The sequence below is a fragment of the Pelophylax lessonae genome, assembly GCF_965119305.1.
Source record: "Pelophylax lessonae genome assembly, chromosome: 2".
Taxonomy (NCBI): Eukaryota; Metazoa; Chordata; class Amphibia; order Anura; family Ranidae; genus Pelophylax; species Pelophylax lessonae.
This window is the reverse complement of record NC_138769.1, coordinates 366,032,243-366,057,347: the sequence shown is the minus strand read 5'-3', so window position 1 is coordinate 366,057,347 and position 25,105 is coordinate 366,032,243. Positions and strand designations below refer to the sequence as shown.

At 41.3% G+C, this 25,105-nt stretch overlaps 1 protein-coding gene across 12 annotated transcripts in view; it reads left to right on the top strand.

The window, feature by feature from the left end:
* ADGRB2 (adhesion G protein-coupled receptor B2) overlaps nucleotides 1-25,105 on the top strand; it is a 695,259-nt gene that overhangs the window by 264,281 nt on the left and 405,873 nt on the right. For 11 of the 12 annotated variants that reach the window (XM_082246705.1, XM_082246713.1, XM_082246711.1 and 8 more), the window contains exon 2: nucleotides 13,749-13,847. The exons of the other annotated variant lie outside the window; for it this stretch is intronic. The gene's annotated coding sequence lies outside the window, so the exon portion shown is untranslated. The remainder of the gene's footprint in view (nucleotides 1-13,748; nucleotides 13,848-25,105) is intronic. 12 annotated transcript variants of the gene reach the window in all.

The following is a 25,105-nucleotide window of genomic DNA, read 5'->3' as shown; positions in this document are numbered from 1 at the left end:
GGCATGAATTCAAACCCCTGTGTCAGCTTGAGGGCATTTAGCAGCAGCTACTACAGTAAACCCTCGCTCCATCGCGGCTCAGTTTATTCGGGCCCGGTATATTGCATTTTTTTTTGTAATGTTATTTTACTATATAAATCATTAAAAATGAAATATTTTTGTGTTTTCCATAGCTCTTGCTATGTCTTTCAGTATCTTTTATGTGTTTAAATGAGTTTCTATTGTTTTAAAAGTGTGTTTAAAGACCTTAAAATGCTTTTACACGTACAGTGACAGTAAAAAAAACATGCCTACAATGCATTGTAATAGGGTTTTTCTATTTCGCGGATTTTCACTTTTCGCGGCTGGGTCCGGAACGTAACCCCCGCAATGGAGGGGGGTTTACTGTACTTTATCTTCCCTCTATTAGTAGATGATACAGAAGAGAGCCATACATATGTATTTGAAGGTCTACATGATTCATCAAAGCAATCTCTCTATATTGGGCTTGAAACTCAGAAAGTTCATCATGCATTGCAGTGACAGTTTTAGATTCTTAAAGCCCAACTCCTCCCTAACTGGTCTGTATTGTTACGATCACAGATGCAATACTAAGCTTCTTTAGATTCTCCCTCCAGCTCTCTCTTTCAGTTACAAGAAGCTCCACATGCTGGTAAGGGGCACGTTTTGAGGGTAGTAGGGGTCCACTTGACATGGTACACGTCAATATTGGTGTATCATGCAAAAGAGAGCTAGTTATTAAATGCATTCCAGCAGGGACACAAGCTGAAGTACTTACTGGTGGCTGGGATCCATTAACTCTTATACTCCCCTGTCCACATTCCTTCCAGATCAATGCTGTATGGCTCATGAGCAGCGTCACAACTGCCACTGTTAATTCTCCCAGCTGGTCCATTACAGACAGCAATATTGTAGTATAAGGGTGCTGGAGGATGGGGTGTAAGTTAAAGGATAACTGCATAAATATACAATTAACTTTCAAAAAATAATTCCAGGAAGCAGTGTTAATGTTTAAACTGCCCCTTTAATATTTCACATATGGTGGCAACGTGCTACCCTAACTGCCTGCTAGACTCAATTTATTAGATTGTTCTCTTAAATCTTTAATGCCCTTTTCAGAAGCACTCACCAGTTCCTTACTTTAGGAAACTAGTACCCAGGCACATGTCACAAATGAATTCAATTTCTAGCCATGGCCTCCACAATCCATATATGAGCATTTTCCAAATGGAAATGGTCAATTCTCTGTTTAGATGCTGTGAAAGGTTGAAATAATTAGATAACACTGGCATAAGAAAGCACATTTTTCACCCTGTAGTTCCCTATTTGCTAATACAATCAATAAATACAAATCTGGAAAAAAAAAAAAAAAAACAGAATGTACAACAATCATGTTTTTATGAAGCCACCACTTTTTTATGATACAGTATGCTTCCTTTAAAACTTCATCTGCACATTCCTACTATTTTGATGATTACTACGTCCCTCAGTTGGGCAGAGTTATTATTGTTTTATATAAATATATGTGGATTTTGGGGTGTAGCATCAGGTTCAACTCTCCTACCCTAAAAATAATAAAAAATAAAACAGTCCACTGTCATAGGAATGTCACCTTTTTATAACAGATTTTCTTTAAATGTCACAGTTACGTACAGTATATAAGATTACAACTATATCATATATCAATAGGAACACTAGTGAGGGTATGTGCATACTTTGTACAACATATCTAAATGCATAATTGTGGGTGAATACTGAGCCCTATTACTACCTGGTGCCAATTGTAATAGTGCTTTTAATACAATATTTAGCTTAAGGCAAAGATGTTATTAGTTAGCCCACATATAATGGTTTTGCAGGAACATGTACATTTATAATATGGGGAAGTGCCCACATGTTCCGAGAAATGAAAAAAGATAGAATTATTGTTGATTAATGTTATGCATTGCATTTCAACTTAACTGGATGTAATCTTCAATAATTTATGGAAACTGAATTCAATTAATGTATTGAGTTGTTGATGTTTTTCATGCATATGTGACCAGTGTAATACTTTAGTTTCTGTGCAATTATGAAACCTTTGAACCCTTCTAGTTAGAGCTCAAAATTAAAATAGAACTATAACCAAATTTTCTTTTCATTTTGGATAGAGTAAGGAAGGGTTATAATACCTGTACAATTTTTTTTTTTCGCTATTTGTGTCCCATTGCAGAAATTCCCCTTCTCTTCCTGTCCCATAGCCAAACAGGAAGTGACTGGAAATCCCCGCAAATTAAAGGGAATTACCTGGGGACCCCAAGTCATCAGAACTAGTGTCTAAATTTGAAGATTTCCCCTCTACTTTACTGAAGACAACCCAAAATATGTAATTTTCTTTTACATTCACTTTCAATAATAATGGTAAACAGGACATATAGAGAAGATGAATTTCCTTAACGGGGACGCAGACAGCAATAAAAACTGACATGCATTCTAATCCTTCACCACTCTATCTAAAACTAAAAAAAAAGTTTTGCCTTTAGGTATACTTTAAGCTTTAGGAGTAGAAAAGTAAAGTACAGTCTACCAGCATGGCCAAATAAATGCATTGAAAATAAATGTGGGTATCATTTCCAAATCCTTGTGTTAATGGTCAAATATCAGGCCATTCTGAAAAACTAAGATGTCATACTTATTGATTTTACTAAAGCTTGCCCATGTCTTTCTCACTATTGCACAATCCTATAGGTTAATGGAACTGCCCATTACAGTGATTGGCCAATAGGAAAAAGAAGCTTGCTTGTGATTCTGTCTGCCCTGTCTGTCTGTCTATCTATCTATCTATCTATCTATCTATCTATCTATCTATCTATCTATCTATCTATCTATCTATCTATCTATCTATCTATCTATCTATCTATCTATCTATCTATCTATCTATCTATATCTCTCTCTCTATCTATCTATCTATCTATCTATCTATCTATCTATCTATCTATCTATCTATCTATCTATCTATCTATCTATCTATCTATCTATCTATCTATCTATCTATCTATCTATCTATCTATCTATCTATCTATCTATCTATCTATCTATCTATCTATCTATCTATCTATCTATCTATCTATCTATCTATCTATCTATCTATCTATCTATCTATCTATCTATCTATCTATCTATCTATCTATCTATCTATCTATCTATCTATCTATCTATCTATCTCCCTATCTTCATTTTTACATAAACTGTACCATACTGGATAAATAGTCAGGAAGTAGTGTTAATGCATTGTCTACAAAAAAAATCCTGGTTCTTGTTTATGCTATAGGAATAAAGATAATCCAAATTTGTATGCTTTTAAACATTCCACTTCTGTCTACCCTTCCAAGGACATGGCATGGTTATGGCTGCAATTTTTGACTTCTGATTGCAACCCAATTACAAACACTGGGAGACCACTTTGCTTTTACTAGCCTGTCCAAGATTCACAAGTTATTACATTTTCTATTGTTAGAAAATGGATTCACGAACAGGCAATATAGCTGTAAAGTCACCATGTACACCTTTCAACAGAAAGTAATTTTTACACATTGATTCAAAGGTACATCTTTGCCAACATACCATTTTAAAAGTGGGATCTGTGCATTGATAAAAAGCTTGTTATATGAATGTTGGATGCTGTTTCCTACATCCCTTTGATCTTTTATTTGAACCTTTGAATTTAGATAGCATTTATTTAATTTGCCTAATGTGGAGTATGCCATGCTAACCACAGTTTTATAATATTTTGCTGTGGAGACTACTTTAAATATATTTAAGGAATCTAAAGGACCTGAAACATCTCTTTTTTGTACAATTAAGTGATTGCTACTCAGTGGGCATTAACTATACCCTGGATTTTGCCTTGTGTTGCTTTTGAACATTTAAAACTTTGAGAATTTGGTAACATTTTTATACCTATATACATATATAAAATAAAAAAATAAGCAATCTTTAAAAAATATACAGGTCAATGGGGTGATGGCAAAAGATAGGGGGTGTTGAAGACAGCTGTTTGGGGGTTTAGGTTGGGGGGGATTAGAGGTATAATATACTGTATGTTGCAATAGTATATTTGTACATAGGGCCGGGGTTGAGAGAACTATACACAGTATGTGGTTGCTGGGGTGAAGGATACATTTACATATGGCTAGTGTAAGGGTGTACACAACAGATCAAACCACAGTTTTGATGATTTCTAACTTTCTTGGGCTAGCTAAAGCTAATGTAGTGTATTATAAAATTATTTAGCATTTTATCTTTATTAACATTTACAGTAAATCATGGTGACCTACCACCCCTCAACTTTAACTTGTAAGAGATTATTTGGCTCCAAGTGCTTCATGGCCCCTATTGACTATGGGATTAGATACCACCCCCACTCCCTGTACTTCTTCAATATGCTTGTTATCTAATCAGAAACATTGCTGTTACCTGCATTGTTGTAATATATAGTAACAGAAATGTTTCCTGTCGGGTATGAAGATTTTTGGTTTGCATTCATCAATATGCCCTGTAGTTTGTGATTGGCTTGGGTACTGGAAATCTGCATCAGAGATGTACTTCTATGTCAAACCAAATGCATAATGCTTTTACCTGATTCTACTGACCCATTTAATACTTTTTTTTGGCTTTCTTACCTTCATATGGCTGTTTGTGTTCGAACTGTACAGTATCTTGCTTCTGTTTGTCAATGATTGCAAAAACAGAGTGCATGATGCAAGAAAGATCTAATGATGCTTGAATTACATAAGGAAGCATACTTGTTCACCTGGTGGAAGTCACACCGTTTGCTATTAACAACACCATAAAACCCCACTAAAAATTCATTCTCAGCCCACCAAAACCCAGCCAGAAGAAGCGCCAGGAATTATCAGGTTATACACACACTCTTATGCCTGCATCCTGGGATACTTCTGATGTTGTTACCTTCAATTTATATGCCCAACGGGGAGCCCTGGGTATGTGTTCTTGAAAGATTATCAGCAAACAACATCTGTGAAGAAGTCTTACTTTATCCCAATTAAAGGAATCTTTGCCTGTGGAGGAATCCCTTGTGATGTTAACAACTTTCTAAATTATTTCACTACATTTTCTTCTGAAGGCAATTTTTGCTTGAAAGGAGAGTTTAGTGGATTTGGGATTTTATTTAATTTCTGTAATTTGTCTGTTTTCGTGTTTAAATCACAATTTGGGCTAAAGGAATGTGTAACATTGTGAAATCTCAGTAAGATAGACTTTTCCACCATAGGATAGAGACTTGTACTTTAAAGAAAGCCCTGAGATTTAGCATATGAAATACCTCACTTTGGTCTCTCCACACTTGTTCTAAAAAACAACATCTGGTCTTTTAAAAAGTGGCTCAGTTCCTTTGACACACCAGCTGTACTCAATGAGATTCATTTTGTTAAGCGCTGCGCAAACTGTTGGCGCTATATAAGTCCTATAAAATAATAATAATAATACCGAAGGCTAAAGATAGCCAAAATCAGATACTTGTGCAGATTTCTTTCTCTCATCCAGCTCTGGTGAGTTAACATGGCATTCATCTGCTTTACTTTGCTGCATACTCCAAAACCAAAGCTAAAAGATCACACAGCTTTTTTTTTCCTACATTTGTGTCCTCTCCAGTAAAAATCATTTAATATGTTTGACAACAGGAGGGCAGAGTTTGAAACTTGGTGTCACATCTGTCAGCCCCTTAACCATCACCCCATCATGGGTGGTATGTTATAGTCTGACCCCTTGCCTACAACCGATAAAATTAGTCAGACATGGTTGACTCAGAAAGTTCAATCATTTCAGCTTAAAGTGGACCCAACATCTGTTCAATTTTTCTTGTTACGCTGTATGCCTGCTTCCTCCTGCTTGCAGCAGAAGGAATGCCTAATTTTATCCTTGGAAAAGTCACTTTTTTATTACAATGTTGCTGTGCGTTGTGACATTTTTTGTGCAGTTTTGTGCAGTCTAGTAAAACAGTTTTAATTCCCTGTAGATTCAAGTGGAACTTTAACGATAACAACTTGATAAAAAATAATGTTCTTTAGCACGGAACATACATTCTACATTAAAAATTCTGCTACCAAAATTAGTGTGTGCTGTAAATTGCCTCCAGCATTGTTCCTGTTTCTTCTTGCTGAAGGTTGTCATTTTGCTGAAGCCCAGAGCCCCAGCTGTAAATCGTAAAGCAGAACTAAACCCATCGATTTGCCAGTTTCAAAAAACAGTTTGATTTGATTGTGTCCTCAACCAAACTGTCAAACCATCTAATGGCTGGTGTCATAACTGATCACATGTGCAGCACCATGGCAGTTGCAGTTAAAACAGAAGCAGCTTTCTTGGTTGTAAAGGATAGGAGGGTATAATTCTGCTTTAAAGTGGTTGTAAAGTCGGAAGGTTTTTTTTTTTATCTTAATGCATTCTATGCATTAGGATAAAGAAAAGCCTTCTATGTGTAGCAGCCACCCTCAGCTCCCCCAATACTTTTCTGAGCCCATCTTTATCCAGCGCTGTTGCAGAAGTATCTCAGCTACCCTGGACTCCCCTCTTCTTTGGCTGGAACAGTAGTGTAGAGTGATCTGCTCCCGCTGCTGCTGTCAATCAAAGTCATTCAGCCAATCAGAAAAGAGAGGGGGCAGGTATGGGTCGCGGCTCTGTTTCTGAATAGACACAGAGAGCTGGGAATTGGCTCAGGTTGGCTCGGCACTCAACAGGAGGGAGGGGCCTGGAGCAGAGATTAGGGACCCTAAGAAGAGGAGGATCCAGGCTATTCTGTGCAAAACCAACTGCACAGAGCAGGTAAGGCCCCGTTCACATAGGGGCGACGCTACTTCGCACCGCGACCTTGGAGCGGCCGCCACGGACTTCATAACATTGAAGTCTATGGCGGTCGCCTCCTGGTCGCCCCAAAGAAGCTCCGGACCCTTTTTCTAAGTCGGAGCGACTTGTGTCTCTCCTATTAGAACGGGTCCGCAGCTTCCCTATGGGAGGCAACCTGCGGCGACCTGTGAGGCGACCAGGTCACCTCACAGGGCGCCCTAGTGTGAACCGGGACTAAGTATAACATGTTTGTTTGGTTTTTTTTTGTTTGTTTTTTTAAATGAGACTTTACAATTACTTTAACCACTTTACCACTGGAGGATTTTGCTGTCTTACGTCCAGGCCACTTTTTGCGATTCGGCGCTGTGCGACTTTAACTGGCAATTGCGCGGTCGTGCGACGCCGTACCCAAACGAAATTTACGTCCTTTTTTTCCCACAAACAGAGCTTTCTTTTGGTGGTATTTGATAACCTGTGCAATTTTTACTTTTTGCGCTATAAACAAAAAAAGAGCGTTTATTTTGAAAAAAATAACAATATATTTTAAATTTTTGGCCAATTTGTTTTCTGCTACCTATGTTTGGTAAAAAAAATCACAATAAGCGTATTTTGATTGGTTTGCGCAAAAGTTATTGCGTTTACTAACTAAGGGAAAGATTTCTGTCATTTTTGGTGTTTTTTTTTAACGAGTAATGGCGGCGATCTGCGATTTTTTTTGCGGGACTGCGACATTGCGGCGGACATATCGGACCCTTGACTGACATTTTTGACACTTTTGGGGGTACCAGTGACATTACTGCAGTAATCAGTGCTATATATATGCACTGTTACTGTAAAAATGACACTGGCAGGGAAGGGGTTAATTTTATTGGAGAGGGAGGGGTTAATGTATCCCTGGTGCTTACTAACGTGTGGGGGGGGGAGGTGACTGAGTGAGTCAGGGACAGATCGGATGTTCAGCTATGCTGAACCATGCTATCTGTCCCTGCCTGTCACTTAGGAGATCCGCCCGCTCTGTTTACACAAGCGGGCGGATCTCCAAACTAGATTCCCAGACGATCGGGGAAGAGCAGCGGCGATCGCCGCCGCTCCTCCCCTGGCCCGACCCCCGCTGTGACTAAAAACAGCGGGAGCGAGCCTCCGGTGGCGCGCGCGTGCCGCCCACAAGGGGCGGAGTCCAGCAACGTAGGTCTACGTCGCTGGACGATAACGAGCCACATTGCTGCAGGAGCAGCAATATGAGCAGAGTTAAAGTGGTTAAGGCTGTCAGCAAATTGGCCTCTACAAACTGAGCAGTGCCTAAAAATTCCTAAAATGGAGAGCAACAGAGCATGTGCAGAACAGGGTGAGACAGTGTATTATTGGATTTAAACAGTATAGCCACGTATTTTTAATGTTTTATATAGCTATACCTGCAAAAGAGGACAGCCTGAAGTGATCTAGCAGGACTTCATTTTCTGACTAAAGTTCCACTTTAGGCACAGATTCACAGCAGGCTAGTAAGAGGACATTGGGAGTTGCCTTCCCAAAGCATGTGCATTCTAATGCCCACTCTCTCTGCTTAGGTATTTCTAAATCTGTTTGATGGTTGTGAGAAACAGTACTTTCATTTTTTCTTTTACATAAGGCTTGCTGTATGTGTGGGCACAAAACTCTGCAATGAGTGTTCCAGCATCATAAACAAGCATCTTTTTGGAACGCCAGATCATCACTAAATGGATTGGGTGCAATACCAGAATACCTGGGTGAAAAATTGAAGAACAGAGCAGCTAGGCCATGATCCGTGTATCAGTAATCAGTACTATGACCAGAGCTCATTAAAGTTCAGATGAAAACATTTAGCAGAGTCTACAACTATTTTGCCTACCTAAAAAAAACGTTGCATGCTGTTTAAAGTGTTACTAAACCCAGAACAGTAAAATCAGTGTGTATGTCCAGTACCTAATAGGTTAATTCTCTGCATTGTGTTTAACCACTTGCCTTCTGTGCACTTAAACCCCCTTCCCATCTAGACCAATTTTTAGCTTTCAGTGCTCTCACAATTTGAATGACAATTACGCGGTCATGCTACACTGTACCCATATAAAATTTTTATCATTTTTTTCACACAAATAGAGCTTTCTTTTGGTGGTATTTAATCATCTCTGGGTTTTTTATTTTTTACAAAAAAAAAGAAAAAAAGACAGAAAATTTTGAAAAAAAAAAAAGTTTTTCTTATTTTCTGCGAGTAAATTTTGAAAATAAATAAATTTTTCTCCTTCACTGATGTGCGCTGATGAGGCGGCACTGATGGGCACTGATAGGCTGCACTGATGGGCACTGATGAGGTGGCACTTATGGGCACTGATGAGGTGTCACTTATGGGCACTGATGAGGTGGCACTGATGAGGAGGTACTAATATGCCGCACTGATTAGCACTGATAGGCGGCACTGATGAGCACTGATAGGCGGCACTGCTGGGCACTGAGAGGTGGCACTGCTGGGCACTGAGAGGTGGCACTGCTGGGCACTGAGAGGCGGCACTGATGGGCACTGACGGGCGGCACTGATGGGCACTGACGGGCGGCACTGATGGGCACTGGCCTGATGGGCACTGGCGGGTGGCACTGATTGACACTGATGGGTGGCACTGATGAGCACTGATGAGCACTGATGGGCAGCACCATCAGTGCCCACACTCAGTGCCCATAGTGCTGCCAGTCAGTGCTCATCAGTGCCTAGATGAGCAGGCAATGATGGGCACTGACTGGCAGCACTATGGTCACTGATTGTGGGCACTGATGGGGGGCACTGATGGTGGGCACTGTGGGCACTGATGGTGGGCAGTTAGTGTGTTTAATGTACCTTGTGTAATCAGGGCACTGGTGATCAGTGCCCTGATTACATTCTTCTGTGTCCCCGACGGCTGATCGGCTCTCCTCCTTCCTCACACGCAGTCTCTGTGTGAGGAAGGAGCGCTGGCGATGAGAGATGATCTCATATGTTTACATATGAGATCATCTCTCATTGGACGGTCCGATCACAGCCAATCACAGATCGTGGTGAATGGCCAATCACAGCGGCCATTCACCACGATCTGTGATTGGCTGTGTCCAAGGGACACGGCCGACACAGATTTTCCCTGATGCGCGCTTGCGGGAGCGCGTGGGGAGCCTGTGTCTGGGAGGCCGTTTAAAGACGTCCTCCCGAAAATTAGAGTCCGCGCTGCAGCCGTACTTCGGCTATTGCGCGGATGGGAGGAAGTTAAAGCAGAGTTCCGGCCACCAAAAAAAAAACTTCAATGAACATACCCCCGGGACAGTCAGGGCTAGAACATTACACAATGGATAGCCTCTGATCTGTCCCGGTTCGCACTTACCTTTTAGAAGAAATACTTTCCTTGAAAATTTATTCTCCAGCGCTGCCACTCAGGTGTGGGCAGCTGAAGCCAGCGCGATCCTCTTCTGCGTCCTCTTCCGTCCTCTTCGGTCCCACGATGCACTGCCTCGGCCCCGCCGTCACTTCCGGGGCTGCAGCGTCATCCCTGCACAGCTTCTGGGCATGCCCAGAAGCTGTTTAGCAAGGTATGACGCGCCTGAACCGGAACTGACGTCGGGGCCGGTGCAGGCGCATTGATTCCTGGGAGCGATGACGTTCAGCTCCCAGGAATCATTGCAAAGCGAAAGTGACGGCGCGGGCCGCGGCAACAGAGGGAGGAAGTGGAAGAAAGGTGAGTATATTTTTCTGCAATTACAAGGTAAGTAAAAAAAAAAAAAATTGTAATTATCCATTTCTGTTTTAGGTGACCTAGAAGCAAGCAGATGGCCCAAAATCGATTATGTCGATTTTGGGGCCGGAACTCTGCTTTAAAGCTTGTCTTCTCTGATCCTAACCCTTCTTCCATTGTCCCCAATCCATCTGATAAGACAGAGCCCTGGGGTCACTCTGCACATTTCACACTCACTGCTCAGTTTGGTGTGTATTGTTGTAGAGTTTTTTTTTTCTTGGAAGGATGCATGCAATCAGCACAGGCCCAATCAGCACTGTCCAGACAGAGAGCTAGGGGTCCTGCAGCCTCATAGGACAGTCATAGAGTAGAATGAAAACTCATCCTACAAGTCCTAAAGGGGTTGTAAAGTCGGAAGGTTTTTTTCTTTATCTTAAAGTGATTGTAAAGTTTTCGTTTTTTTTTTAATAACAAATATGTTATACTTACCTGCAGTTAGTTTTGCACAGGGCAGCATGGATCTTCCTTTCCTTGGGTCCCTCATTGCTGCTCCTAGCCCCTCCCTCCTGTCGAGTGCCCCCAAAGTAAGCAGCTTGCTATGGGGGCACCCGAGCCGAGCTGCAGCTCCGTGTGCCCATTCAGATATGGAGCTTTTGTTTGGCCCAGCCCTCTCTCTCTCTCCTGATTGGCTAACTGACTTTGATTGACAGCCGTGGGTGCCAAGGGCACCACACTTTTGTCTCAGCCAATAAGGAGAAAGAGTCTCAAACAGCCAAAGGGAACTTATGGACATCGCTGGGGCTCATATAAGTATTAGGGGGTGCTGGGGAGGCTGCTACTCACAGAAGGTTTTTTATCCTAATGCATTAAATGCATTAAGTTAAAAAACCTTCTGACTTTTCAACTCCTTTAATGTATTCTATGCATTAAGATAAAAAACCTCCTGTGTGTAGCAGCCTCCCTTAGCCCCCCCCCCCCAATACTTATATGAGCCCCATCTCTATCCAGCGATGTCCACAATTTCCTCATCTGTCCGGGACTCTCTCTCCTGATTGGCTGAGACACAGCAGTGGCGCCATATACTCCCGCTGCTGTCAATCAAACTCAGTTAGCCAATCAGGAGAGAGAGGGCAGGGCCGAATAGCAGCTCCATATTAGAATAGATGCACTGAGCTTCAGCTCGGCTCAACGGGGGGGATCAGCCAGGGACCTGAGAAGAGGAGGATCCAGGCTGCCCTGTGCAAAACCACTACACAGTGCAGGTAAGTATAGCATGTTTGTTATTTTTATAGAAAAAAAATGTACAATCACTTTAACCAGACACCGATAGAAGTCACAAAGCTGCTATATATTGCTGATGAAAAAAGGTATTTAGCAGTTTATAGTTACTAAAATAATTGCATTTCCATGTTCTGTGTACTGTGGGAGACCAGATATAGTGAAAGCAGGATCCTGGGTTTAGTAAAATGTTAAAGGGGAGTTCCGGCCACAGAATCTTTTTTTTTTATGTCCCCCAGACAGTGACCCTCTGACCTCTATATATCCGCTAATCCTGTTTTATACAGTGGAATAATAGTTTTCCAAGCATAAAATCTTACTTTAAAAAATTTCTGCAGAGCGCCGCCATCTTTGTGCTGGTTCGCCGAGTCCGCTGTGGGGAAATGTCTGCCCTGCTTCCTGGTTGTAGTGGGCGGAGGCCGATGAATCCAACGCGAAATCTCGTGCATGCCTATCATCGCGTTATTTCCTGTTTGCAAATAACGCGATGAGAGGAGCGGCCGGCCGCCTACGTCACTGCCCATTGCATCCTGGGAGCGACAAGTAAGAGCTTCCAAGACGCATTGCGGGACAGGAAGTGACGGCGCGGGCCGCGGCCGAGGAATGAGGAAGTGGATGTAAAGGTGAGTATATTATCCTCTGTAAAAAGGTAAGTACAACAAAAAAAAAAATGCCGGGAATATCCAATTCTGGCCCATGGAAGGATAAGGAAGCAAGTGCCATAAAATGTAAAGGCATGATTTTCTGGCCGGAACTCCGCTTTAAGGAAATAAAGACTTTTGATGCATATGCTCTTTTAAAAATGTTGTGCTTGTTTTTTTTTTTTTTTTTTGGTAAATTTTCACACAATTATTAACTATATTTTAATTATTTTAATTATTGTAATAAATGTAACACTGGAACTGTACTTGGCACAGAAGCAGGAGCACTGTGTATCTGTAGGCTGGAGATGTTTGTTTGCAAACAAACTTCCTGTTATCACCATGATTGGCTGTAATTGTGATCACATGGTCAGAATCCACACTGATCGCTTCCTGATTGATAGTCTCCAATTTTCTTTACTTACTCCAAGGGTGGAAGGAAAGAAAACTGCATGATTCCTCCATCAACGCAGTCAGTGTTGATGGGGGAATCCTTCCAGCAGCGCTATTGTATTCTGCCTCTGGGGCACAATTGTTCGGGAACAGACCAAAAGGCTGGTTGTACACAAGTCGATCAATAGATCACCTTGTGTATGGCCCATACATGGATTGAAATTTGGTCGGTCCATGCTGAACCGGCATAGTTCCTATCCATTTGTGGCCAGTAACTGTCACCTGTATACACCTTCAGTTCATTTCTGCAACAAAAACAAATGTTTTTTTTTTCTCTTAGCACAGAGAATTGTGCCTGAGAACATTAGTCTACAGTTTGCAAACATTTTGTATCCAAAATACAGGTAACACAGCCACATTATAATTTACACCCTGTCTGTGAAGCAAATTACATTTTTTTTAATGTTCTATGCTTCTAAGTGGCACTGTCTACAAGTAGAAATGTGATTTTTAAGTCCTAGGTAATCATTCTTTCTCAGCTTGTCATTGCTAAACAGGAGATAAAAAAAAAAAAAAACTTCTAAGCAAAAGTGTTAATAGCGAGGAAGGGTGTAACCGAAGGATATAGTCACAAATTGATGGTGTTATATAGCTAATTGCAGTATAATTAGAATATTATTCATATTAATTAGGTAATTTGATGTATTTGGTGATATTGAAAGCATGACAGATAAACAACATTCTGATTTTTTTTTTTTTTTTAACCTGTACTCATCGACTTTCTATAGCTTTCTAAATAGCGAACGTTTTTGCGTCTGTTTGTTTTGAAAAAAGTAGGGAAAGATTAAAAACCCTGTCACTTTTTAATTGCTGTCTGTGTTCCTGCTAGGTAATTTCACCCACTGTTTCTGTTCCGTGGACCCTGTCACCCTTGCCGAGGCAGATTGGTAGGAAATCCAACATTTTACAGCTGTAACCATAAAAAGAGGTAAGGACAAATATTTCAGTGTAAAGAGTTGTTCAGGTTAAAAGAATTTTCCAGGTTTCTGTCCCCGTGCAGCCGGCTCACTGTCTCCTGGGGATTCTTAAGGAGGTAATCACGGAGGAGGCGGCGAGACTAGCTTTCTCTAGGGCCCTGTTCCAGACCAGGAGGGTGATACTTCTTTGCTGGAAGTTGGAGACCCCTACTTCTATTAAATGGTGGGTGACCAGCATGGGCGATACACTCCTACTAGAGAAATATATTTACCAACATAGAGGTCAGCCCCATAAATTCGAAAGACTGTGGTCTCCATGGCTTGACACCCCTGGGATGTCCCCTGGGGAGCTGGTAATGCAGAGGCTATTGCAATGATATGTGCTGGAGGATGACACGTGGGATTGGAGGAGTACAGAGTCCCATGGGTGTCTAATGACTCTTGGATTCCCCCCTTTTCCTTATATTGTGACTCACATGCACATTCTTTACTATGAGCTGGGTGGGTGGCCAGCTGGAGGCAGTAATAGACTTGCCGGGAAGAGGTGATGAGGTTTTGAGACTGTTATTCTACTTTGAGCCTTCTTTCGTGTTTTGGATATGTTAGCTACATACAGATATACTTGATGGAATTGTTTCTATCCTTCTTCACATGTGTAAAATGTCCCATGATCTGTACTGCACTTTATTTTTTCAATAAAACTTTTCTGATTTAAAAAAAAAAAAGAGTTGTTCAGGTGACATTGTCTAAAGGGGAACTCTCTTAATTTTCTTCTTCCTGTTGTATCTCTGGGACAGAAAGAGTAGGGAACTCTCCCCAATAGGACATAGACATCAGAAAAAAAAAATTAAAGTGGAGTTCCAGTCCCCCAAACACTTTTTTTTTTTTTTAAAGAATCCTCTGTACTTGTCTAAACATATACAGAACATGTTATGTGTTGTAGTTTATGTTAAAATATTTGATTACTAACCAGATCTCAGAAGCAGGCAGGTTCCATGTTAGTTGTGCGCAGCGGAAGACCTCTTCTCTTCATTTCTGGGATTTCAGTGCAGCTGGCTACCCAGCATGCACTTCCTGATTTTGCGCCTGCGCAGTAATGGCACTGCGCAGCGCTCTCTTTGGAAATAGCGTGAGCTTTCGTCATACATGATGCCGTTATCCCAGGAGTCCTTGCGAGTCAGCTAGTGACAACGTCGCCTAGGCGGCTGAAGCTGGAAGTGGTGCTTAGAATGAAAGCAAAAGAGGAATTAACTAAAAAAAAAAAAAACAATTGCCCTTGGTAAGAGCATTTTCAATGGCCATAAAATATATTGTAAATGTAAAAAATGGATGGAACTCCACTTTAACAAAGGTTTTTACTCTTCCCCTACTCTATCCTGAAACAAAAAAAAAAGAAGTTCTGGCCATACATAGAATTTAAGGAGTAACTCCGCTTTGGTTAAGAAAAAATAATCCCCTCTGGGTAATCCATATACATTTCAAGTATCTTACCAATATGTGTTGCACGTTCCTACCTGTTTCTGCTCTTAACAAAGAGATGTTTGTCCTATGCATACTGGGGGAATTAAAGTGGTTCCAAAGCACTAAGGTTTTTTTACCTTAATTAATTCTATGCATTAAGGTGAAAACTCTTCTGTGCTACAGATCACCCCCCCCCCCCTTTTTCTTACCTGAGCCCATCTGATCCAGCGATGTGCACAAGCGCAGCGGCTCCGGCCGCTGTCTCTCTCTTTATTGGACAGATTGATAGGAGCAGGAGCCACTTCTGCTATCACTTCTGTCAATCAAGAAGATTCCGCTCCTGTCAATCAAATCCTGTGACACGGAAGCGGGGGAGAAGGTCTGAGTCCCACTGTCTAAATCAATGGATGCAGCAGTGGGACTCAGGAGCAAGGGTGCCCCAAGGTAATGCAGCTTTCCATGGGGGCACCCGATGAAGAGGAGGAGCTTGGAGTGCCAGCGGGGAAGAAGAAGATAGGGGCTGTTCTGTGCAAAACCATTGGTAAGTACATGGTAAGTATAAACGTGTTTGTTATTTTTATTTAAAAAAAAACACAGGTTTACAATCATTTTAACAAAGAGTTGTGCAATCTCAATTCATGTACCACTCTTCTAAACATTAAAATGCTGCTACGAAATACCTGAATTTCAGCTATTCGAAGCAGTGAGCAGATATGCTTTTATTGCAGAAGAGACATGTACTGTTAATGGTAATAAAATGCCCCTACCTGCCTGCTTGCTGTCTCCTCTGGTGTTGTAAACTGTAAACTGAGCTACGCTTGCACAGCTCAGCATAACAGCACCAGGCTGGTGTCTGAGCCCCGGTTCACACTATAGATTGCACAGGAACGTGCTGTGCTTTCCTATGCAATTTACATGCAATTAGGTTTGAGTGGGTTAAAATTGCACTGCAGCGTACCAAAAGTAGTGCATGCACTACTTTTGGAAATATACCGCAACCAAATTGCATGGTACTTTTATACCATGCAATCTGGTGCAGGCAAAAGCATTGTGTTTGTGACCTGTGTTTGGGTGTGGTTAACTGAACATTGACAACCGCTACAGGAACTGAACATTGACAACGGCTACAGGTTGCAAATGCAGTGCATTTTGAATGGTTTCCCACACCTTGTTCTAATGTGGACCTACCATGAGTGCAGCACGAGTGACATCATCCCTTGCCAGCCAGTAAAAAGGCCCAAAAATTAGGAGATGCCAGTTTCCCCGCACAGGACTGTACATTGTAAGCCTTTAGTTATGCTTTACTAAAAAATGCAAGCCCCTCTGTTAATTAGGAGTGATCAGTTATCTGCTCTGTGGCTGTGACAGATTCAATACAGAGAATATAAGAGCTGGAGATGCATGCTTCAATCTCTCTGCCCATCCCCTCTTCCCCCCACCGAGCGGGAGGGATGAGGAGGGTAGTTAAAGCGGTATTAAACCAAAAAGCAAACATTTAATATTACGCAACTTACCAATTCATAGATGTGACAGCTGCTTAAGTTTACCTTTTTAAGCTTTCTTTCCTTTATTTTCATCCAGTTATCCAGCCAGTAAGTCTGTTGTTTTTCAACAGAACAAACTGTCCTGCAGATATAGCAGTTAGAGGGATAGGACAAACTATTTAACACTTACGGGGATGCTTTCAATTGTTTTATTTATTTATGTATGTATGTAAAACATTTATCCTAAAAGGAAAATACTGTTTGCTGCAAATGCTAATAAAGTGGGAACTGGAATTTGGTTTCAATTTGTTAGTGTATCTAAATCTGCTAGTACATCTAACACTCTCCTCTCCCCAGACTGACAATACTGCTGTCCAAATCTAGCACTTATCTCAGAGGGGCTGCTGAGGACATACCCAGGTCTCCCATTGTAGTAAAGAGGCTTCCAGTCACATGAGCAGTCCCCCACACACTAACAATTCAGGCTCAGTCTAGGGGGTGTCTCTTCAGTATTTATTGTTGAAGATAGGTCACAGGGTACTCCAAAATGATCAGTAACAATTATAGGAAGACAAACTTCTCTCTAATCTTTCAGCAACAGCTTTCTTGAGGTAACAGGGAATGGCCATTACTTACAGTGTCCGAGGAGCTGTCTGACACCCTGCATCCACAAGTAGATGCTCAGCAAGGGAAGTAACCAGATACTTCTTTAGACCAGGACTTAAGTACTGTGCCCTCCAGCTAATGTAACCTTCTCACGATCTTCTCCAGACCCTCAGCTCAGCAGTTGCTGAAGCCTAGAATGCAGTTTCTTCTCTTAGTGAAGGGGTCTCTAGGGGTAACAGCCCAGAGAGGACCAGAACCCTCCCTTGGGGGAATACTCTGGCAAGGCTTTCTAAACATTTATCACATCCCCAGCCACATTCTGAATACTTCCTTTCAGGGATTGGATGTGGCATGACAAATATTCACCTGATCATTTGAATCTCCTTGCTCTGTGCTGTGAAACTTTGTTTCAGAAGCAGTTGAGAGGAGTCAGATTTTCAGCTTAGGAAACCCTGAGAAGACCAGAGCAATCAATCACTGCTCCACTCAATACAGTGGAGCCAAAACTAAAACTACATTTACCTAGCAGCCTAACTAGAAGAGGGTGCTACACAAAGGTGGCCCTGTACACCTACATCCAAAATGTAGGCACCCTAATACAGGAGGTATGTTAGCAGCCAGATCACGAGGTAACAACTGAGGCAAAAAAGCCTAAACAAGAAAATTATAGTACTGGCCTTTTTAATTTTGAGTTTAGTTAATTGCTTCATGCTAAATGGGAGGGTCTAAGTTTATTATAGTTAGCTGTTGCAGTTTCAGTGTTCTGATAATAAAAGTTGCACTGTCTGCATCCCTTCAGTAAATAACCCTTATGAAGTATCTCTCCAAAACTGAAATTCCTATTGCTGGGGATGCCTAAACTATTGAAATCAAAATCTGACTTTGATCTTAGTGCAGACTTTTGGGAAATTTAGTGAGCCAATCACACAAGCAGGAAATGACCAACATTGTGCAAAACACCTTCAGGTTGCCATACTGCTTTGAATTTTACAGAAAATTACAGCTGCAGACTTGTGCAGCAATTATTAATGCTTTATTAAAGGGAATTGGAATCACCAAGAAATCACAGAGTTAAAATGTCAATAGTGTTTATTTATTTATTTATTTATTTATTTATTTATTTTATTTTAATAATCTTTATTGAGATATATGGGTAACAGTTGAACATTTCACAGAGAAGGAAAATAAAGCTTGAGCAGGCAAGACCCACTCCATTTACTACTGCATAAAGGAGAACATAGAGTATGTATACCAAAAAAAGGAATAAAGTAGATACAATGCAAACATTGACCATGTGAGGATATGGTCGGCAATTCAGCATATTTCACACATAAGGGGTTCCATAGGGAGGGATAGGAAGGGGTAAGAGAATGGGAAGTAGAGAGGTGGGAGGAGGAAAGGAGAGAAAGAGCAGGGGGATAGCAAGCCAGTGCCAAGGGGTATATAGCAGTGTAACATGGTAACGATAACAATCCCCAGATGGCTCTATTCAGCCCAGGGGGGGAGGGGGAGAATGTAGTGCCCTCCAGATGGAGGGTTCTATATTGTAAGATATCATCTAGGTCACAGGTGTCAAACATAAGGCCCGCGGGCCGAATCCGGCCCTCCAGGCCATTTGATGTGGCCCTCGCACCTCTCCTGCAGCTGCAGGAGAGTTCCAGCCCTCCTTTGGTCCTCCTCTAGACCCTGCACTTTCTGCTTCCCAGCAATACCCCAGCTTCTTCCCAGCAGCAGCACAAGGTAAGGGAGGGTGGGGAACTCTTGACTTCTGATGGTGGGGGGGCTCTTGACATCTGATGTAAGAGGGGGTGGGGTGCCCTGGACATCTAATCTTACACATTCAACCGGCCCTTTGAGGGCAATCATAATGCTGATGCGGCCCGAGAAAAAAATTTAGTTTGACACCCCTGATCTAGGTGAAGGTTAAGAATAATTGGCTCCATGGTCTAGAAGCCAGCACTGCCAGTGGTCCTGAAAAGTGTCAATTTTCATATGCGTTTTGGCAAAAAGGCTTTCCATGCCTAGATAGTCATTGAGTATGTCTATGGTCATACATAGGATGGGAAGGTGGGCTTGTTTCCAGAGCCTGGCAATGGAGAGGCGGGCAGCTATAAGTGTGTACATATGTGTGATGATGGGATGAAATTTTGAGTGCCAGGTTGAGAGGCCTAGTCCGAAGAGAGCCATTAGCGGGATTAGAGTATTAGATATATTGTAACATCTTGGATGAGGGTGGAGGCACTGCTCCAGAATGGAGCAATTAGGGGGGCACTCCCACAAATGTGAAAAATATGTCCATCCAATCACAATTCCTCCAGCACTTCCGGGTTTGAGTTGGTAATATATGGGCAAGCTTTTTGCATGAGTAATACCAACAATAGAAAATTTTCATTGGGGTTTCCCATTGGGTGATGTTTCAGGAGAACATGGAGGGAGTACAAATTGCTCAATACCAAAAGGGAAGGGGAGATCTATGTTTGTAGGATGGATTCCCATTGAGTTAAAAATGCCAATAGAGTTTTATGACATCGGATAAAAACCATATACAAAATGAAAGACATAGTTAAAAATAACTATTTTAAATAACAATGTCTTTTATTTTGTATATGAATTTAATATGATGTAATGAAACAAAATTGACATTTTAACTCTATGTCATTTCTCAATGGCACATATAAAGTCCCAATTTTCTTTTCCGCCCTCTTGGTGTTGGTGAGTGAAAGGGTTTTTATATTGTTTGTGCATGATTATGGATATAGTCCACTGGGAAATAGATATTACATGTGTACAATCATTTTTTTTTTGTAAATATTGTAAAGTATATGCTTATTAGATAGTTCACATAATGGTCCCACGACTATGTTGTTGTGGTTGGATATACTTTAAATCATATACTGAAAGTAATTTGGTAATTATATGTAATCCATAGACAATTTACAGTGTCTGTATATAAAAAGAGGTAAGGCATATTATTGTTGTGTCACTAGAAACATATTATCCATTTTCACCACAATCTCAGTTGTCACCCTGACAAGCAGCATGACTCCTGAGCAATCAGTATGCATGAAGCTGCTCAGCAGGTAGTTCTCATTCAGAGTCCACAATCTGAACCTTTAAGTCGTGCTAGGAAAAAAATTGAATGTTATATGTCAATATCTGCACTGGGACACTTGAATTCGTATGGGCCAATCCAAAGATGATATGTGACAAAATTGTGCATTGTGTTCTCATTGTTATGTATACTTCTTTATTCAATACACTTGAAAGTGCCTGGTAAACATATGCTGATTATAATCCGGTTTCTCAAAAAATCTTTTTTTGTTTACAAAAGATTTTATTAGAAAGTCAATACAAGAAAACAATTTAACTTTTACACAGGTCAACAATGTAACATCGCATCTATATATAAAAATATATTGCATAGAAAAATACTCTGAAAACATAGCAAGTGTGCAATAAACGTTGGTCATAATATAGCAGAATATAAAGTAGTCAAATACACCTGAGGGGTCAGAACTGTCTAGTTAGACATACCATATAGGTTAAGAAGTACTAACTGGTCCAACACAATTGTCCCAAGAGTCCCATTTAGCATGGAATGTCATCATGGTGCTATGAAGGGAATGAAAGATTTTTTCTGTTAGTTTGATGCATTCCATCCTGGAGAGCACCTGAGACCATACTAGAGTATCTGATTTCCAATTACAAGCTATCATCCATTGAATGGAACACACCAAAGTATGAATCAGATTAGATGTAGATTTCGGGACACCAGGGACTTTTACAAAGAGCAAGCATATCTTAGGGGAGAGAGAAACCTCTGACCCAGCCAATCTGGTCACCAGTCTCTGTGCCTGATCCCATATGGGTCGCAAACATTTGCAGCTCCAAAAAATATGAAGTAAATTACCTTCTTCTGGACAGCCCCTGAAACAGAGGGGAGAGACTGAATCGTAGAAGGAGTGAATCAAGGAGGGAGTCAAATACCATCTTGTAACTACTTTTAGGGGTGTCTCCCTGCATGCACTAGAGCGTGAACATTTACGCATGTTTGAAATCATGTGTTGCCACTCCGGAATGGAGAAACTACAGCCTAGGTCTTGTTCCCATCCAGTCATATACTTATGTTTATCTGGGAGGGTACTAGTAACAATATGAGAATAAAGGCTAGATATAAGCCCTCGATCTCTAGGTGAGGTGGAGCAAATGTTTTCGAAAATGGTAAATGGAGGGTTTAGTGTGAGGAGGTCCTGTGATTGAAAAAATGCCCTCACTAGAGTATAGTGGTCCCTTTCAGAGCTGGGAAGACCGTATAAATCTACCAGTTGTTCAAATGTACAGAAAATATTGCCTATGGAGAGCTTTTTGAGGTTCACCAGGCCTCTGGTTATCCAAGGGGATAAGTCCTCTCTGCTTAGAGGGAGTAAACCTGAGTCAAAGTGTCCCAAAAAGGATGTTAGCGGAGAGACTCGCGACAACAGACCCAAGGGGGTTTTAAATTTCTGCCACAGCCTGTATAAATGAACAACAATTTTGTTCGCAATTGCGTTATAACTAGACGGCTGTGCACCATTCCAGAGACCCGCCGAGAGAAAGTTCGGAAAAACTGCGGCCTGTTCGAACGAAAGCCAGGGAATGCTCTCGGGGTCTGCATTCCATTGAGCCATTTGAATGAGTTTGGCGGAGAGATAATAGGACCATAAATCTGGAATGCCCAGGCCACCCTGGGATTGGGGGGCATAAAGTATATGACTGTTATATCTGGATCTCCTACCGTTCCATATGAATTTAGAAATCTCCCGCTGAAAAGAGCTAATATGAGATTTAGGGACATTAACGGGGAGGGCCCTAAAGAAGAACAAGACCTTAGGTAAGATAATCATCTTTATGGCTGTAACTCTGCCCAGAAACGAGATGTGGTATGAAGACCACGTCTTCAATAGCAAACTTAATTTTTTAAATACTGGAGGGAAGTTGGATATAAATATTGATTCATAATGGGGAGTAATCTGGACCCCTAAGTAGCGAAAAGATCTCAAACACCAGGTGAAAGAGAAACTCTCTCTGATGGAGGTTTGCATCCAATTAGGCAGATTAATCGGCATAATAGAGCATTTGGAGAGGTTTACCCCTAAGCCCGACATGGATCGAAATCTCTCTAGTTCGATCAGCAAGTGAGGGAGTGAAATGTGAGGTTTGGATAAAAATAATAAAACATCATCGGCATACATACTTAATTTGTATTCATTATCCCCCTTGTAATGCCCAGTAATAAGGCCATTCTTTCTAATGGCTGTAGCCAAGGGTTCAATTGCTAGAGCGAACAGGAGGGGGGAAAGTGGGCAACCCTGTCTCGTACCTCTATGTATAGTGAAAAATTCAGAGTTACACCCGGGAAGGCGAACTCTTGTTTGAGGGGACTGATATAGAGCTTTAAATCCATGAATGAACCCTTCTCCTAGTCCATACTTAGGAAGAAGGTGTTCTAGATAAGGCCAGCTGACGCTATCAAAAGCCTTATGAATATCAAGACTCACAAGGCATGAAGGGGATTTACTAAGATTGGCGTCATTAATAATATTAGCGACTAGCCTAATATTATCTGAAAGCTGTCTACCTGGAATAAACCCGGTCTGGTCAGGGTGGATCAATTTATGAATTACATTGGATAGTCGGTTAGCTAGCAGTCTGCCGAATAGTTTAAGGTCATTATTCATGACCGAGATGGGCCTATAATTTTGAGGAAAGGAATGATCTTTATCCGGTTTCGGGATGAGGGACATGTTAGCCAGGAGCATTTCTGCTGGAAAGTTTCCTCCCTGAAGAACATGGTTGAATAATTTAGCAAGTCTGGGGGCAAGAATTGTGGCAAAGGTTTTATAATAGGAAGAGGAAAAGCCATCTGGGCCGGGGGCGGTGGAGGTTTTGAGAGCTTTAATCATATCTAGGACCTCGTCTACTGTACAAGGTGCCTCTAAAGTATCCTTTTGTGTACTTGACAGAGACGGGACAAAAAGGTTATCTATCCAGGGGTGAAACTCATTTACAGGTAGCGTAGAGGGCACCGAGAGGAGGTTTTTGTAAAAGTTTGTAAAGATTTCCAAGACTTCCTTGGGGTGCGAAACCATCCTCCCGTCTGGCCCTCTGAGCTTGTATACATGAGTAGGTCTTGTTGTTTGAGTTAGTTTCTTTGCAAACATAGTGGATGTGGAGTTGCTGTGGAGTGTAAATTTGGCTTTGGACCACCTAAGGGCCTTTTCAGTATCACTAGAAAGGATGTCATCCAAAGCTTTTCTTTTAATATGGATCTGATCCATAAGTGTAGAGGAGGGGGAGAGATTATGTTTATAGTATAGTTGATCTAATTCTTTCGTGAGGGATTTAATGTCTGACAATCTAGCTTTGTTCCTGGCCGAGGCCAGGGCAATCAGATTTCCCCTGATGACTGCCTTATGAGCCGTCCACACCACAGGAGTGGGTGAAATCCCATCCTCATTAATCTGGAAATAATCTATCAGTGAAGAGGAGATCTGGGCAACCAACGCCGGATCATTCAGTAAGGAGTCATTCAGTCTCCAGTTAAATGTCGTGCCACCCAGACCCACTCCCCCCGATTCGAAGAGCACAATCTGGTGGTCGGACCAAGGGCAGACATGTATACCTGCAGCTGAGGAATTAGCCAGCCAAACCGGGGTACAAAAAATATAATCAAGCCTGGCCGAGCTATCGTGTGGATGAGAATAAAAAGTGTAACCCTTTGTACCAACATTGTGGGCTCGCCAGGTGTCTATCAATTGTTTATCATTTAATGCACGTTTCAGGCTTTTAGGGAAAGCCTTGGATGAGGCCGTAATATTACTTCTGTCCAATGAAGGATGGGCAGCTAGATTGAAGTCCCCTCCAACCACCATGTGTGGGGATTCAAACCTGTCAAGAACTTCAAAAAATTGTCTAAAAAATGTGGCATGCGTGTCATTAGGTGCATACACAGAAGCTAAGGTAATAGCCTTGCCTGCAATACTCCCCTTAATAATCAAGAATCTGCTCTCTGGGTCACAGTACGTGGATGATATATCAAAAATTATACTATTACGTATAAAGATGGCAACTCCTCTAGTTTTATTATGGAAAGATGAACATTTAAACTGCTTGAAAGATTTATCGAAAAATTTAGGGTGTCTGTCAGTAGCAAAGTGCGTCTCCTGTAATAAAATTATGTCCGCTCCTAACCTTTTATAATGTTTGAAGGCCTTATTTCTTTTATTGGGGGAATTGAACCCTTGAACGTTGTGTGACAAAATTTTAATCCCCATAATTTATATTAAAAGGACTACATTCATACTGAAATTCCTGTAGGGTAAACTTTTGAGAAAAGGGAAAAATGACCAGATCCGAGTGTAAATAACCAAACAGGTAAAACCTCTGGGGAACCCAAGGAGTGGGCCCCAGACTGATTGGGGGTTGAATCTCTGACTCGGTATAGTGTGAACCTCGCTCCCAATTAGGGGCTAGAAAAGTATAGAACAACCAAAATACTTGCATGTTGTATATAAAGACCTGAGAAAATGACTTTCTGTTAACAAACGAACATTTTTTGAAACAACAACTGATCAAATAAAAGAAGATCATACAAAAATTTTGAACCTGAGAAAATTTCTTGGAGATGGGCAGAAAAATAAAACCCATCCAAAAAAACATTACCGATTGGACAAAACCGT